Source organism: Ovis canadensis, chromosome 12, assembly GCF_042477335.2.
Source record: "Ovis canadensis isolate MfBH-ARS-UI-01 breed Bighorn chromosome 12, ARS-UI_OviCan_v2, whole genome shotgun sequence".
Lineage (NCBI taxonomy): Eukaryota > Metazoa > Chordata > Mammalia > Artiodactyla > Bovidae > Ovis > Ovis canadensis.
This window is the reverse complement of record NC_091256.1, coordinates 29,675,700-29,690,482: the sequence shown is the minus strand read 5'-3', so window position 1 is coordinate 29,690,482 and position 14,783 is coordinate 29,675,700. Positions and strand designations below refer to the sequence as shown.

The 14,783-nt window shown below is 38.1% G+C and overlaps 1 protein-coding gene across 1 annotated transcript in view; it reads left to right on the top strand.

Moving 5' to 3' along the window:
* USH2A (usherin) overlaps positions 1 to 14,783 on the top strand; it is a 939,490-nt gene that overhangs the window by 638,615 nt on the left and 286,092 nt on the right. The window lies entirely within an intron of this gene.

Below are 14,783 nucleotides of genomic sequence, written 5' to 3'. Positions count from 1 at the left end.
ATTTTGGAGCCCAAGAAGAGGAAATCCGTCACTGCTTCCACCTTTTCCCCTTCTATTTTCCATGAAGTAATGGGGCTGGATGCCATGATCTTAGTTTTTTTAATATTTAGTTTTAAGCCAGCTCTTTCACTCTCTTTCTTCACCTTCATCAAGAGGCTCTTTAGCTCCTCCTCACTTTCAGCCATTTGAGTGGCATCATCCTCATATCTAAAGTTGTTGATGTTTCTCCCACCTATTTTAATTCCAGCTTCTAACCCATCCAGCCAGCATTTCTCAGCATATAGGTTAAACAAGCAGAGTGACAGCAGACAGCCCTGTCACACTCCTTTCTCAATCTTGAACCAGTCAGTTGGTCCATACAGGGTTCTAACTGTTGCTTCTTGACCCGCATACAGGTTTCTCAGGCAATAGGTAAGATGGTCTGGTATTCCCATCTCTTTAAGAGCTTTCCACAGTTTGTTATGATCTACACAGTCAAAGACTTTAATATAGTCGTTGAAACAGAGATAGGTGTTTTTCTGGAATTCCCTAGCTTTCCCTATGTTCCAGCGAATATTGGCAATTTGATCTCTGCTTCCTCTTCCTTATCTAAACCCAGCTTGGACATCTGGAAGTTCTTGGTTCACATAATACTAAACCCTAGCATGCAAGATATTAGCATGACCTTACTAGCATGGGAGATGAGTGCAATTGTCCGGTGGCTAGCACATTCTTTAGTGCTACCCTTCTTGGGAATTGGGATGAGGATTGACCTTTTCCAGTACTGTGGCCACTGCTGGGTCTTCCAGATTTGCTGACACAGTGAACGCAAAACCTTGATGGCATCACCCTTTAGGGTTTTGAATAGTTCTGCTGGAATCCTGTCACATCCACTAGCTTTAATTGACAGCAGTGCTTCCTAAGGCACACTTGACTTCACTCTCCAGAACGTCTAGCTCTGGGTGACTGGCCACACCATCATAGTAATCCTGTTCATTAAGATCTTTTTTGTAGAGTTCTCCTGTGTATTCTTTCCATCTCTTCTTGATCTCTTCAGTATCTACTAGGTTTCTACTGTTTCTGTCCTTTATTGTGCCCATCTTTGGGTGAAATGTTACCTTGATATCTCCAATTTTCCTGAAGAGATTCCTAGTCTTTCCCCTTCTGTTGTTTTCTTCTAGTTTTATGCACTGTTTGTTGAAGAAGGCCTGCTTGTCTCTCTGTGCAGTTTTTTTGGAACTCTGTGTTTAGTTGGAAATATCTTTCCCTTTCTCCCTTGTTTTTCACTTCTCTTCTTTCTTTAGCCAATTGTAAAGCCTCCTCAGGTAACCACTTTGCCTTCTTGCTTTTCGTTTTCTTTGGGGTGATTTTGTTCGCTGCTTCCTGTACAGCACTGTGGACCTCCGTCCATAGTTCTTCACTCACACTGTTTATTAGATCTAATTCCTTGTATCTGCTTGTTACCTCCACTGCATATACATATGGAATTTGATTTAACTCATACCTAGTGATTTCTCCCGCTTTCTTTAGTTAAAGCCTGAATTTTTTTTTAAAGAAGCTGATGATCTGAGCCATAGTCAGCTCCAGGTCTTTTTGTTGACTGTATATAGCTTATTCATCTTCAGCTACAAAGAATGTAATCAGTTTGATTTCGGTATTAACCATTTGGTGATGTCCACATGTAAAGTCATTTCTTGTGTTGTTGGAAAAGGGTATTTGCTATGTGTCTGGTGATGAAAGTAAAATCTGATGCTGCAAAGAACAGTATTGCATAGGAACCTGGAATGTTAAGTCCATGAATCAAGGTAAATTGGATGTGGTCAAGCAGGAGATGGTAAGGAGAAACATTGACATCTTGAGAATCAATGAACTAAAATGGACAGGAGTGGGCAAGTAGTGCATTCTCTTGGCAGAATTCAGTTAACTTTCACCCTGCTTCCTTTTGTTCTCCAAGACCAAACTTGCCTGTTACTCCAGTTATCTTTTGACTTCCTTCTGTTACATTCCAATCCCCCGTGATGACTGGAACATCTTTTTTATTTTTGGTGTTAGTTCTAGGAGGTCTTCTAGGTCTTCATAGAACTGATCAACTTCAGTTTCTTTGGCCTCCAGAGTAGGGGCATAGACTTGAATTACTGTGATGTGGAATGGCTTGCCTTGGGAACAAACCGAGATCATTCTGTCATTTTTGAGATTGCACTTAATTACTGCATTTTGGACTCTTTTGTTGACTATGAGGGCTACTCCATTTCTTCTATGGATTCTTGCCCGCAGTAGTAGATATAATCCTTATCTAGATTAAACTTGCCCACTCCTGTCCATTTTAGTTCATTGATTCCCAAGATGTCAATGTTTCTCCTTACCATCTCCTGCTTGACTACATCCAATTTACCTTGATTCATGGACTTAACATTCCAGGTTCCTATGCAATACTGTTCTTTGCAGCATCAGATTTTACTTTCATCACCAGACACATCCACAACTGAGCATCGTTTCTGCTTTGGCCCAGCTGCTTCATTCTTTCTGGGGCTATTAGTAGTTCTCCTCCACTCTTCCCCAGCAGCATATTGGACATCTTCAGACCTGTGGACTCATCTTTCGATGTCGTATCTTTTTGTCCTTTTGCATGGTTCATGAGGTTCTCACAGCAAGTAGACTGGGGTGGTTTACCATTCCCTCCTCCAGTGCAGTAGATCATATTTTGTCTAAAGTCTCTGCTATGACTCATAAGTCTTGGGTGGCCCTACATGGCTTGGCTTATAGCTTCACTGAGTTATGCAAGCCCATTCACCATGACAGGGCAGTGATCTGTGGAGGAGATAGTTGATCTATGAGATGTTGGGCTAGTTTCAGGTGTACAGTAAAGTGATTCAGTTATGCATATAAATATATTCTTTTTTATATTCTCTTTCATCATATGTTATCATAAGATGTTGAGTATAGTTCCCTGCGCTACACTTTGTTGTTTATCTGTTTTATATATAGTAATGTCTATATTTTAATACCAAACTCTTAATTTATCCCTCTCCCAACCTCCCCTTTTATAACCATATGTTTATTTTCTACATATAAGAGTCTGTTTTGTAGATAAGTTCACTTTTATCTTTTTTTAAGATTCGACATGTAAGCAATATTATATGGTATTTGTATTTCTCTGTCTGACTGACTGCACTTAGTGTGGTAGGTCTGCCCATGTCACTGCAAATGGCATAGTTTTATTCTTTTTAAGGGCTGAAAAATATTCCATTTTATATATGTAACACATCTTTATCCATCCCTCTCTCAGTGGACATTTAGGTTGTTTCCTTGTATTGGCTTTTGTAAATAGTGCTGCTATGAACATAGGGGAGGCGTGCATGTATCTTTTTGAATTATGTTTTTCTCTGGTTATATGCCCAGGTGGTGGTGGCTCATATGGTAAAGTGTCTGCCTGCAATCTGGGAGACCCGGGTTCAATCCCCGGGTTGGGAAGATCCCCTGAAGAAGGAAATGGCAACCCACTCCAGTACTCTTGCCTAGAAAATTCCATGGATGGAGGAGCCTGGTGGGCTACAGCCCGTTGGGTTGCAAAGAGTCGGACACAACTGAGCGACTTCACTCACTCACTCACTATATGCCCAGGAGTGGAATTGTAGGGTCATATGGTAGCTCTAATTTTAGTTTTATAAGGAATCTCCACACTTTTCTCTATAGTGGTTGTACCAGTTTACATTCCCACCAATAGTGTGGGATAATTTCCTTTTTTCCCCACCCTCTCTAGCCTGTAATATTTGTAGAATTTTTGCAGATGCCATTCTGACCAGTGTAAGGTGGTACCTCATTGTAGTCTTGATTTACATTTCTCTAATAATTAGTAAGGTTGAGCATTGTTTTACTTGCTTTGGGGCCATCTATACATCTTTTTTTGGAGAAATGTCTTTTTAGATCCTCTACCCATTTTTTGATTGGACCACTTTTTTTTTTTTTAATATTGAGCAGTATGAGCTGTTTATGTATGTATTTTGGAGATTAATCCCTTATCAGTTGCATTGTTTGCAAATATTTTCTCTAATTCTGCAAGTCTTTTGGATACAGTATAATGTTGTGCACTTTCCTACAGTGAGGTCTGCCCCCAGTCTCATGACTCATCATTAATTAGCAAGATCGATTTACTAGAATTGCAGTAATGTGATGGATCTTTCCAAGTGAATCCTCATCAGTACTGGTGATAGCCAGAGTTCCAGCTTGACACAGGTAACAAAATCTGGCCACCATCACTGGACTGGATTTGATAAAACAGGGACTCAGCCTTGGCCCATTCAGAACATGACTTTACATATGGCAATTAGAAGAGCTCACATATGGATCTAGTCTGCTCCTGAGTCTTTGCTGCTGCTGCTGCTAAGTCACTTCAGTCGTGTCCAACTCTGTGACCCCATAGACAGCAGCCCACCAGGCTCTGCCGTCCCTGGGATTCTCCAGGCAAGAACACTGGAGTGGGTTGCCATTTCCTTCTCCAGTGCATGAAAGTGAAAAGTGAAAGTGAAGTCGCTCAGTTGTGTCCAACTCTTAGCGACCCCATGGACTGCAACCCACCAGGCTCCTCCATCCATGGGATTTTCCAACTAAGAGTCATGGAGTCAGGTGTCATTGCCTTTTCCACCTGCGTCTTTAGAAACCACATAATTGAAATTTCAGATATGGTTGGTCAGTAGAGTAGCATTTACGAGCTGATCTGTTAATTTTTAGTGATCCATGGCTGGACAGCATCACTGACTCAATGGGCATAAGTTGCAGCAAACTCCAGAAGATGGTGAAGGACAGGGAAGCCTGGCGTACGGCGTACTACAGTTCATGGGGTCGCAAAGAGTCAGACACAACTTAGCAACTGAACAACAAATGTCACAATCAGAAAAAAAACAAGACTGAATATATCATGGCACTATGTATTATAATCCTTCTTAGAAGTATCACTTTTGATCTGGCAAATAGTTAATCAGAACTTGCTAGGATACTACCAAATATTAAGAAATATCTGACTTGGAAATCCCTATTAAAATATGTGTTTAATGAAAGTAAACTGTATCTAATAGGATAATCACCTGCTAGTATATAAAAAGACGAAAAATGACTCCTGGTTGGGCAATTGTAACCTTTTGATTTTGATTTTGATATAGCCTAAAAGAAATGCTTCCTATTTTATTTAGAAAACCTTGAGTGAATTTGCCCCTATTATATCAGTTATGGATTAAAATCAGTGTTAGATGACATTAATTGTAAATTAAAATTAGCATTGGTTATGTTGATCTACATTGCTATTAAATAAGCCATTTTTATAAAAAACTATTTACTAGGGATTTATAAGGTTGCAGATTTCTAATGATCTGTGTCACCTCTGTTGGGCTCTCTTAAGCCATTTACATGGAACAGTATAAGTTAATTGATGCTGAGACACTTCTAGGAAAAGATGCAAAAGTTTTTATATGGAGATGGATTTTTATGTATAATGTATTTTCACTCATCTCCTTTCTATTTCACCCTCGATACCTGATTCATCTTAAAAGCCTTCTCGGAAAGGTGGATGCCCTCCCCGCATTTGACATTTGAATACTTCTGTTGAGATCCAGTGACTGAATTTTCACCAATATAGTTCCTCTATGTTATAATTGCATGCCTGAAGTAAGCATGCTTATAAAAACTGACACACCTAATAGATCTGAAGCAGCTCACTGAAGTTTCATTACCTTGGTAATCTGAACCTCTGACCTTCGGGATGTAGGTAATGCAATCTGCTGTTATTTCCATTCATACCTTAGAAATTTTTCAGATAACTATTTGTGAGTACAAAGGTTAACTCTCAGAAGAGGGTCAGCTCTGTGAAAGCGTGTTGCATTATCATTTTCTTTCTTCTTGCAACTGGCTATCCTAAGTAAATTAACAAGTCTCTCGGCTGTGAAAGGGCCACCTCGTTTGTGCAATTTTAATTTCAATTGTTGTCTTGATTTGTGGGATAAAATGGCACCTTGTCTAACATGCTAAAAGGAATAAAACTATAAGTTAAAAGTCATGAATACACATATTTATTTAATAAAAACCATAAAATGCATTTTTAAAGTATATTTTCTCTTAATTATGACCCTCCACATGGACACACCATTTTCCAAGTAAAATATCTCTGGTAAATTTTTACCAATCACAGATTAATGGGGATAGGTTATTAAAGTTTTAAAAGTGCCCACTTTAAACGTTTACATCACTATGTGAGATCATGTGAGGAAAATGCATCCTGCATCTGTTCAGTTAATTTTTTAGGGCAAATATTACAAACTGGTAGCACATGGGCCATATTTACTTCCCCATCCTCCACACATTGTCTTGCTGGCAGTATGTGAAAAATAAAATAATATTTTGCTAACATTTAGCAATTAGAAGCTTTCACATAAAGATGATAATTTTGGAATTGATTTGAAAAACCCAGTAATTGATTGAAACTCTTCCCACATTGTTGAAGGGAGAATATCCCCTGACATTGGCTTCCCCGTTCTACAGGCTGCAGCCCCTATCTCCCTGGTCCCTAGGGAAAGATGTGGTTCTTGTCCCTACTTGCTATATAAAAGAAAATAGTTCTACCTAAATGAAAGACGATGAAAATAAATGATTTCACTGGAGAAAGTTCACATTTTTATATGAAGAGATACAAAACATCACTTAAGTTATTCATACAGCCCCAGGAGTTAGCAACTGCACCTTGGTGACTTACCCCAAATTACAGTTAGTCAGTAACACTTCTCCAACTTAAGCATCCCATTTTCGGCTATTTCTCCTGCATGTGACCTTAATGGTTATTAGCACTTTGTCAAGAGTGATTTAGTGAGATCCTTCCCATTTTGACTGCTCACTCTAAAATAAATGGCGAAAAATGCCCACAGGGGAAAAGGGTAGAAAAGCAGCACCTCTTCTGAGATCTCCTCACTAATAAGGTCATTGACGGGCAGAAAAGAGCAAGAAAATACTGGAGGTGGTGAGCGAGGAAGGTATTGAAATAAGAGGAAATGCAAAAAATCATCCAAATACTGTCCACTTGTCCATCTGTCAAGAGCTCCCTTCAAACTTCAGACATGCATGCTGTGTTTCACACTGGATTGGCCAAGAAGTTTGTTCAGATTTTTCCATAAGATATGACAGACAAACCCAAATGAACTTTTTGACCAACTCAATATAATCTTTTTTTGTCCAGTTCTCCTCTTTCTCTTTTCCTTCCCTCTTTCCTTTTTTCTCTTTTAGTTTCCTCCCTCTCTTTCCTTTCCTTCTTCCTTTCATGAATATTTATCCCTGCCATTTTTGTCCCAGGCACTGGGAATGCAGAGATCAATGAAATAATTCCTGCCTTACATTGTCTCACTGAACTCTGGAAGATTTGTACAGTTGAAGGCATCACTATGTAAAAAGTTCAAATCCACACAGAAAGCATATGCCTCCTCTTGATCTCTTAATCAGAAACCATCAGATTTTGTAGTTAGAAGTTTGACTTTGAACTTATCCTGTTCAGGTTTTAATACATACAAATCATCCCAAATCTCACCTCTTTCAAAAGCACCCACCATCACTGGCTCACCTTGTCCCTCTGCTTCCCTTACCATTGGTCCAGATACCAAAACAAAGAGACTGGATTTATCTGTCCATGGGCTTCCCTCTTATTTATGTGTGTACCTGCTGTAACCTGGCTTGCTTCCCTCACCTGTTACTGATGTGGTCACCTAGAAGTCCATCTCAATAATGACTCACTCCAAAGTTCTCTTGTCAGTGCCATCCTAGTCTGTTTCTCTGTGTTAGTGGGTCCATGAATGACCCCTCCTAACTCAAATGCTCCCTCCTGTATCACCAACTACTCCTGTCCTCATCCTCTAGATAAAGACGTTCTCAAATTCCTCATGAGTATTTTTTACTCTCTAATAACTCTCCTGTTGGTAACTACATCTATTCCACTATTGTAAATCCTCCTAACTAGAAAAATGGCAAAATTCTATGAAGCCATGGAGAAATGATTTTTAAAATCAGGTTTGGGGATCAGGAAAACCTAAGCTTGAGTCCCAGTTGCACTATTTTCTAGCACTATGACCTAAAACAAGTCACTTAACTTCACTATATCCTAGTTTCCTAATTCAGAATAGGAGGATCATAATAACTGCCTAAAAGTATTATGACAAAAATGAAATAATATATGTTCAGCAGTTACTAATCATTTAGTATTGGTATAAAGTATTCTATCTCTCAAACGTTCACAGTGCTTTCAGCAGCAGTTTTATTTATTATTTTTTTAATGGGAAGCCATTTCTTTTATTTGTTTCTGTATTTTTTTGGGGGGGTGGGTCTTTTTTGGTTTTTGTTTTGTTTTATGCTAGTCATTTAGAGTCCTTTATTCAAAACAAACAACTTGTGCGTGTGTGTGCATATGCATATGTGCAAGCATGAGTTTTTATTTCTCTGGGATAAATGCCCAAATATTCAATTGCGGGACTGAATGGTAAGTCTAGGGTAGTTTTGTTAACATTCTGCCAAACTGTTTCCTAGAGTGGCTGTACTGCTGCACACTCCTACAACAATGCAATGCATGAGTGACCAATTTCTCTGCCTCCTGTCAAGCATTTGTGTTACTGCTGTTTTTTAGAGACTGCATATACCAGCCTCCTTTGCAGTTAGTTGTATCCATGTGACTGTGTTCATGCCAATAGAATGTGCAAAGAAATGATGTCTGTCTTTTAGGGTCATAATTACAAGACACCAAGGACGTGCCTATTGTTCGGTCTTCTTCTTCTCTCTGGACTAGACCGTAGGCACAGCAGTGTTCTCTGTTTAAACTCTGCGGGCATGGCCAACACTTTTAGAGATCCATATAAGAGAAAGAACCCAGGTTCTTGAATGACCACATGGAGCACAATCTGATTCACCTACATTGAGGTTATTGTGTGAGATATGTTAACATTTATTTCATTTAAATCACTTTATTTAAGGGCTCCTTGATTACAGAAGCTTAGGTAACTAACTGCATTCCTGTTTTCCCATATTAGTTGACTTCCCAAGCAGGAATGTGCTGTCCTTTTTCCATTGCCAAATATAGAATGATGAATAATTAACACATTTCATATACATTTCCTTTAAATACAATATTCCCTGGCAGATTATTGAAAGGAGCTGGAACACAATGAGAGACTGAAGGACCTGAGGGCAGGGAGGGTTGCAAATACAGGTATTTATTTTAATTGCATAAACTAGATAGAAGGCATCTAGATATCTTGCTGGGGAAGATAAGGAGCCTGACTTGGATGTAGCTCTGGAGAATTTTCCCACTTCTTAATGTGAGCACTTTTACCCTCAGCCAGAGTAAAAAAAAAATTCTCAAGAAGTGATAATATCAAGTTTTCCAAGAAGTACTTAGTTAATGACACAGAACTCTTCACCATAGAACTTGGGAATCTGAACTCTAAGAATCTATGAGCAAGATAAACATTTGTATTATAAAATAGCCTTAGTAAGGTCCTTCCAGATTTTTACACTGAGGCAAAGTTACCTACCATTGAGCCTACTAATGAGAAATGACTGAGAAATTCAATCCTAGACAAAACTGGAGATCCTTTGAGTGGACTGGATTACTCTAATTGCTGGAGATTAGGGCCACAAACTTTTTTGTAAAGTGCCAGACAGTAAACCCTTCAGGTTTTGCAGGCAATATACATTCTGTGTCACAACTACTCAACTTTGTCATTGTAGCATGAAAACAGCAATATACAACTCTTCAACAAGTATGCCTGTGTTCCAATAAAAATTTATTGTGAACGGTGAGATTTCATTTTCACATAATTTTCCCATGTCATGAAAAAGTATTCTTTTGATTTTTTCCCCCAACAATTTAAAAGTATAAAAGCCATTCTTAACTTACAGGTTATATACAAAGAAGTGGCAGGGCAGGTTTGGCCAAGAGAACAGATTTTTACTCATGGTAAAATCCTGAGTTTGCTGACCCCTAATCTAGCTGATAAAGATCTAAAGGACATAATTGATATTGATAACAATCTCTAAAACTAATCCAACAAGGCTTCCCAGGTGGTGCAATGGTATGTAAGAGACATGGATTTAGTTCCTGGGTCAGGAAGAGCCCCTGATATAGGAAATGGCAACCCACTCCAGTATTCTTGCCTGGGAAGTGCCATGGACAGAGGAACCAGGAGGGCTACAATCCATGGGGTTGCAAACAGTCAGACACAACTGAGCGAATGAGCACATGAGCTCACACAACACAAAAATAATCCAACAGCATGTACAGAGTATAATCCTTTTGCAAGAGGACTTTCAATCAGCCTATCTAACAACTGTTTTAAAAAAGTGGCATTTAGTAACAAATATTGTATCCATGGCTTATAACCTTCTTTTTCCAACTCACTGAGATTGACCTGATGTGCTATAGTAAAGCAATACCTACTCATAAATTCCTGTGGTCTATAAAATATGGATTACCCAGAACAGGATTAGAATACCTGAGAAATATTTGCCAGTGTACACATATTTAATGTAATCTCATAGGAAACCCTTCCTCATTCTATCCTGTTGCTTCAAATACAATTAGTATTCATAGCTTAACTCCAAATTACACGTATAACTCTAGTTCAAACATTCACACTTTAATTTAAAAGTAAACCTGGTGGTCACAAAAACACTTCAAACTCGAGAAGTTCCAGTGAAACAACAGGTTTCAAATCCTCCATCCCATAGTTACATCTATATTTTCTGTCTTGTTTCCTAGGATTCACACAAGAACAAAAACCGAAATCTGAATTTTATTTAAAACTTTTCCTCATCTCTTTCTAGACTCATCCTGGGTCACTTAAGACCTTGGCTCTTTCCGTTCAGGACATCCACATTCCCATGTGCCTTGAAGCCCTTCTCTTGCTGGGAAAATCAGAGATGATCAGAGACGGTCAACTGGTCCTTAATACCTCGGGTCAGAAATGGCACAAACTTGTCACATGACTCCACTCAGCTGCAAGAAGCCCAGAAAAACTACTGTGAGATAGGTAGTCTCCCTATCTGACAAGAACAGAATTACATGCGTGTTAGTGAATGTTCTGGATCTTCACCACAACTTTTATCTTCTGTAGTGATCTTTCAAGTTTCATTGCTACTAATATTGGTTAGTGATGTCTTTCTCTACTTTTCTGAGTCTTTGTATTTTATGTTTGATCAAGTTGTGTACTCTTACTTTCCTTGCCCTTCTTACCTGCTGCTTTCAATGTTTGGTGTATAAATTATTATATAATCGTTTTAACATAATTAATTTCTCTAGTTTTGATATTTATCATCAATTCTTAAACTTCTCCAATCTTAAGTTCTGGAGCTTGCTTCATCTCTTTGTCTTTTAGATAACATTATTGGAAAATTTTTATAATTACAGTTAAATAAATAAATGAGCTACATGTTCTCTTAATACTCATATGGTCAGTTGTGTCTGACTCTCTGTGACGCCTTGGACTGTAGTCTGCCAGGCTCCTCTGTCCACAGAATTTTCCAGACCAGAATACTAGAGTGGGTTGCCATTTCCTTCACCAGGGGATCTTCCCAATGCAGGAACTGAACCCAATTCTCCTCAGTCTCTTGCATTCAAATTCCTTACCATTATATGCCACCTGAATTTTGCTTAAATAAGAACATGTTTCTGCTATCTTTGCACATTCTCTTAATTTTTACCTACATAAGAAAACCTTTCTGTCATGTTTGCACATAAATATAATGACTTAGATGTGTATGAAATTCTTGGATCAGAATATTTTACCTCAGAACTTCTTGAAATTTTTCCATTGTCTTCTACATTTAATATTTCAGAGGATAAGTCTGAAAGTTGCCTGATTCTTTTTCTCCTTTGCAGATTGTCTTTTAGATTTAGTTGATTTTCAAAATGTCATAAGTTTCTGTATATCTTTGGATATGTTGCCATTATTTTCACTAATACTGTATATTAATTATTCAATTTCTGGATATAAAGCTTCATTTTGTGTCATGTTTTATAGGATATTTTAGATCCATGATTATTTATCCCATTTATTTTTCAAGTCAATTATATTTTTTATTCTGTTATCAATATCTATAAATTTTGACTTTCATTGTCTTCTTCTTACTCATTTTCTTTTCATTTTTTCATATTGTGCATTTTTAACTCAGTATTTTTTTCTGCTTTCAGTGCAGATTTTAATTCTGACAAGCTTTTTAGGTTTTCTTGCTTTCCTTTCCTCTTTAAGAAGGTCATTTAATATCTCTGTTTTCACATCTGTCTTTTCATAATTACAGGTACCTGTTTCCTAAAGCATCTTTTTCACAAAGGCATGTCTCTTTTGTTATTTTTAAGAACACCATGCAAATGTTTTATAACACTTCCAATGATTCACATAGAAGTAGTATATGAAAAACAAATTCTCCTTTTAAGGCTCTAGAGAATGTTTCACTTAGGCTATTACATAAAGAAGCCTTGTAACTCATGTTTTTCTCTTTTAAAAAGGAGAAATACATTCAGGTCCAATTTTTATCAGTCCTCAGGGAGGGTGGGATTTGCTGGGAAACTTCTCATTCCAGTTATTTCAATTCTAATGGTGTTCCACTCTCAGAGTAGACTCAAGGTCAGCAACCTTGAATTTTGCAGTGGCCTGTAGAACTGAAGATGTATCTTCTGTCTCTAAGATGGTTTGCTGTCTTAGAAAGAGCCCACTGACATTTGAAAACCTTGTTTGAACAATGTAAAAGGACACTTCTGTGCATGTACCGCTCCCAGAACTTTTCATAAAACAACTAGGAATATGAAGATCATTTAATCTGTTTAATGTGTTTCTACTAGATTTCTGTGTTTTGGCCTTTGCACTGTAATGTCAATGAAGGGAGAGAGTGGCAAGCTGAAGCAGATGTTGGTGAGAAGCAGGGTGGTACAGAAATCTGGCCTTATTGTCTGGAGATGCTGCCTGCTTCTGGTTAGAAAAGCCTCTATCTCATGCAGTAAGATATAACTAGTGGAACTGAATCCCATCTTTTCCTCTTTACTTTGGGACAACAGATTTTGTTCTATTTCAAGGAGTTGACATATGGCACATGACTGAGAATGAGCATTTAATGGCATTTCATCCACATATTGATATACGATCCTCACTCATCTTGAACTTACTGTCCTAGTCCCAATATTTTCAATGTATATACACAGTTCATTCATTGGAATTTGACAGAAGAGATTTCAGGCACATTTAGTAACTGTGATTAAAGACCCATTTATATTTTTAAGTAGAATTTGAAAGTACTTCCTTAATATTATATCTTTAGGACTTGAATTTCTAAACAGCCTGCTCATGTAGCAAACTAAAATACAAGATGAACTTCAAATCTAGCACAATTTCTTTTATATCTTTGCTGCCATAAATTAATGAGGAATAGTATTATACGTCAATGGCACCCCACTCCAGTACTCTTGCTGGCAGATCCCATGGATGGAGGAGCCTGGTGGGCTGCCGTCCATGGGGTCGTGAAGAGTCGGACACGACTGAACGACTTCACTTTGACGTTTCACTTTCATGCATTGGAGAAGGAAATGGCAACCCACTCCAGTGTTCTTGCCTGGAGAATCCCAGGGGCGGCGGAGCCTGGTGGGCTGCCGTCTATGGGGTCGCACAGAGTTGGACACGACTGAAGCAACGTAGCAGCAGCAGCAGCAGTACTGTATGGCAGCAGAAAATAATTCTAATGATAGAAGGAACTTTTACTCTCACAGAACCCAGTTGCTTTGCTACACTTGAGGAATGTTATTATTTGGAAAAATATTGAGAGACATAAATAGCTGATTCCTGAAAATGTATAATAATGAGCTCATTATTAAAGGTGCCGACATTTGTGACAGCAGAGAAAAGAAATATCTCAATTCCCAGAGTTTTCCAAAGTAGTTACTAAAGATCGCTTACTATAAATTCTTTCAACTATACTGATATACCAGACCTTTCTAACTATTGCTGGATATTAGGTCAAAGCGGTAGTACATTCAGGAAATAAAACAAAAAATCAAATCAACATTCAGTTTTTTTGCAAGACTCCCAAGATCTTAATGAACAATGATTCCTAAAAGAAAGTCATACAATCCCCCAAACCATATTCTTTTCCATGGCCATACCCCAGGATCTCATATACCTGAGACACTGTACTTCAATAACCATAAAGAGAAATGCCACCTTTTCCTCCCCATCCTTGCTGAATTTTGTGGAACAATTTTAATACAAGCTTTTACATACACTTTCAGGAGCTTTCACATACAAAACTCCACCTTTGTAATGCAGATACAAATCAAGGTGATAGATCCTGCTTCACATCTTCAAAAGCAATGTTAATGCAAGCAGAGCAGTAATTGCTTCCTAGCTAAGAAAATATAGGTATGGGATGTTCTATATCTTCTTTTCAAAGCATCATGGTAGGAAAATCACAAAAAGCAGACCTTAGTGCAAGAATGGAGAAATTGTGTGGAAAGCGAAAAAGAAAACAATAGACTGGACTTTGAAAGGACTTTGAAAGAGCTTGTCTACATCACACAGATACATAAACTAGGAGAAAAGGATGAGAGCTTTAATCAAAATTCAGATATCATCCTAGGATCCTTAAGCAGAGCATACTACATTACTCTGGTACATCAACAGTGCACATAATAGGGTAGCTGTCTAAGCAACCTTCCAGACATCTATCAGCAGATTTTGTTAGCAATTTTAAAAATCCTCAAGTTTTAGCAGATATGTCAGGACATGCCCTCATGTATATTA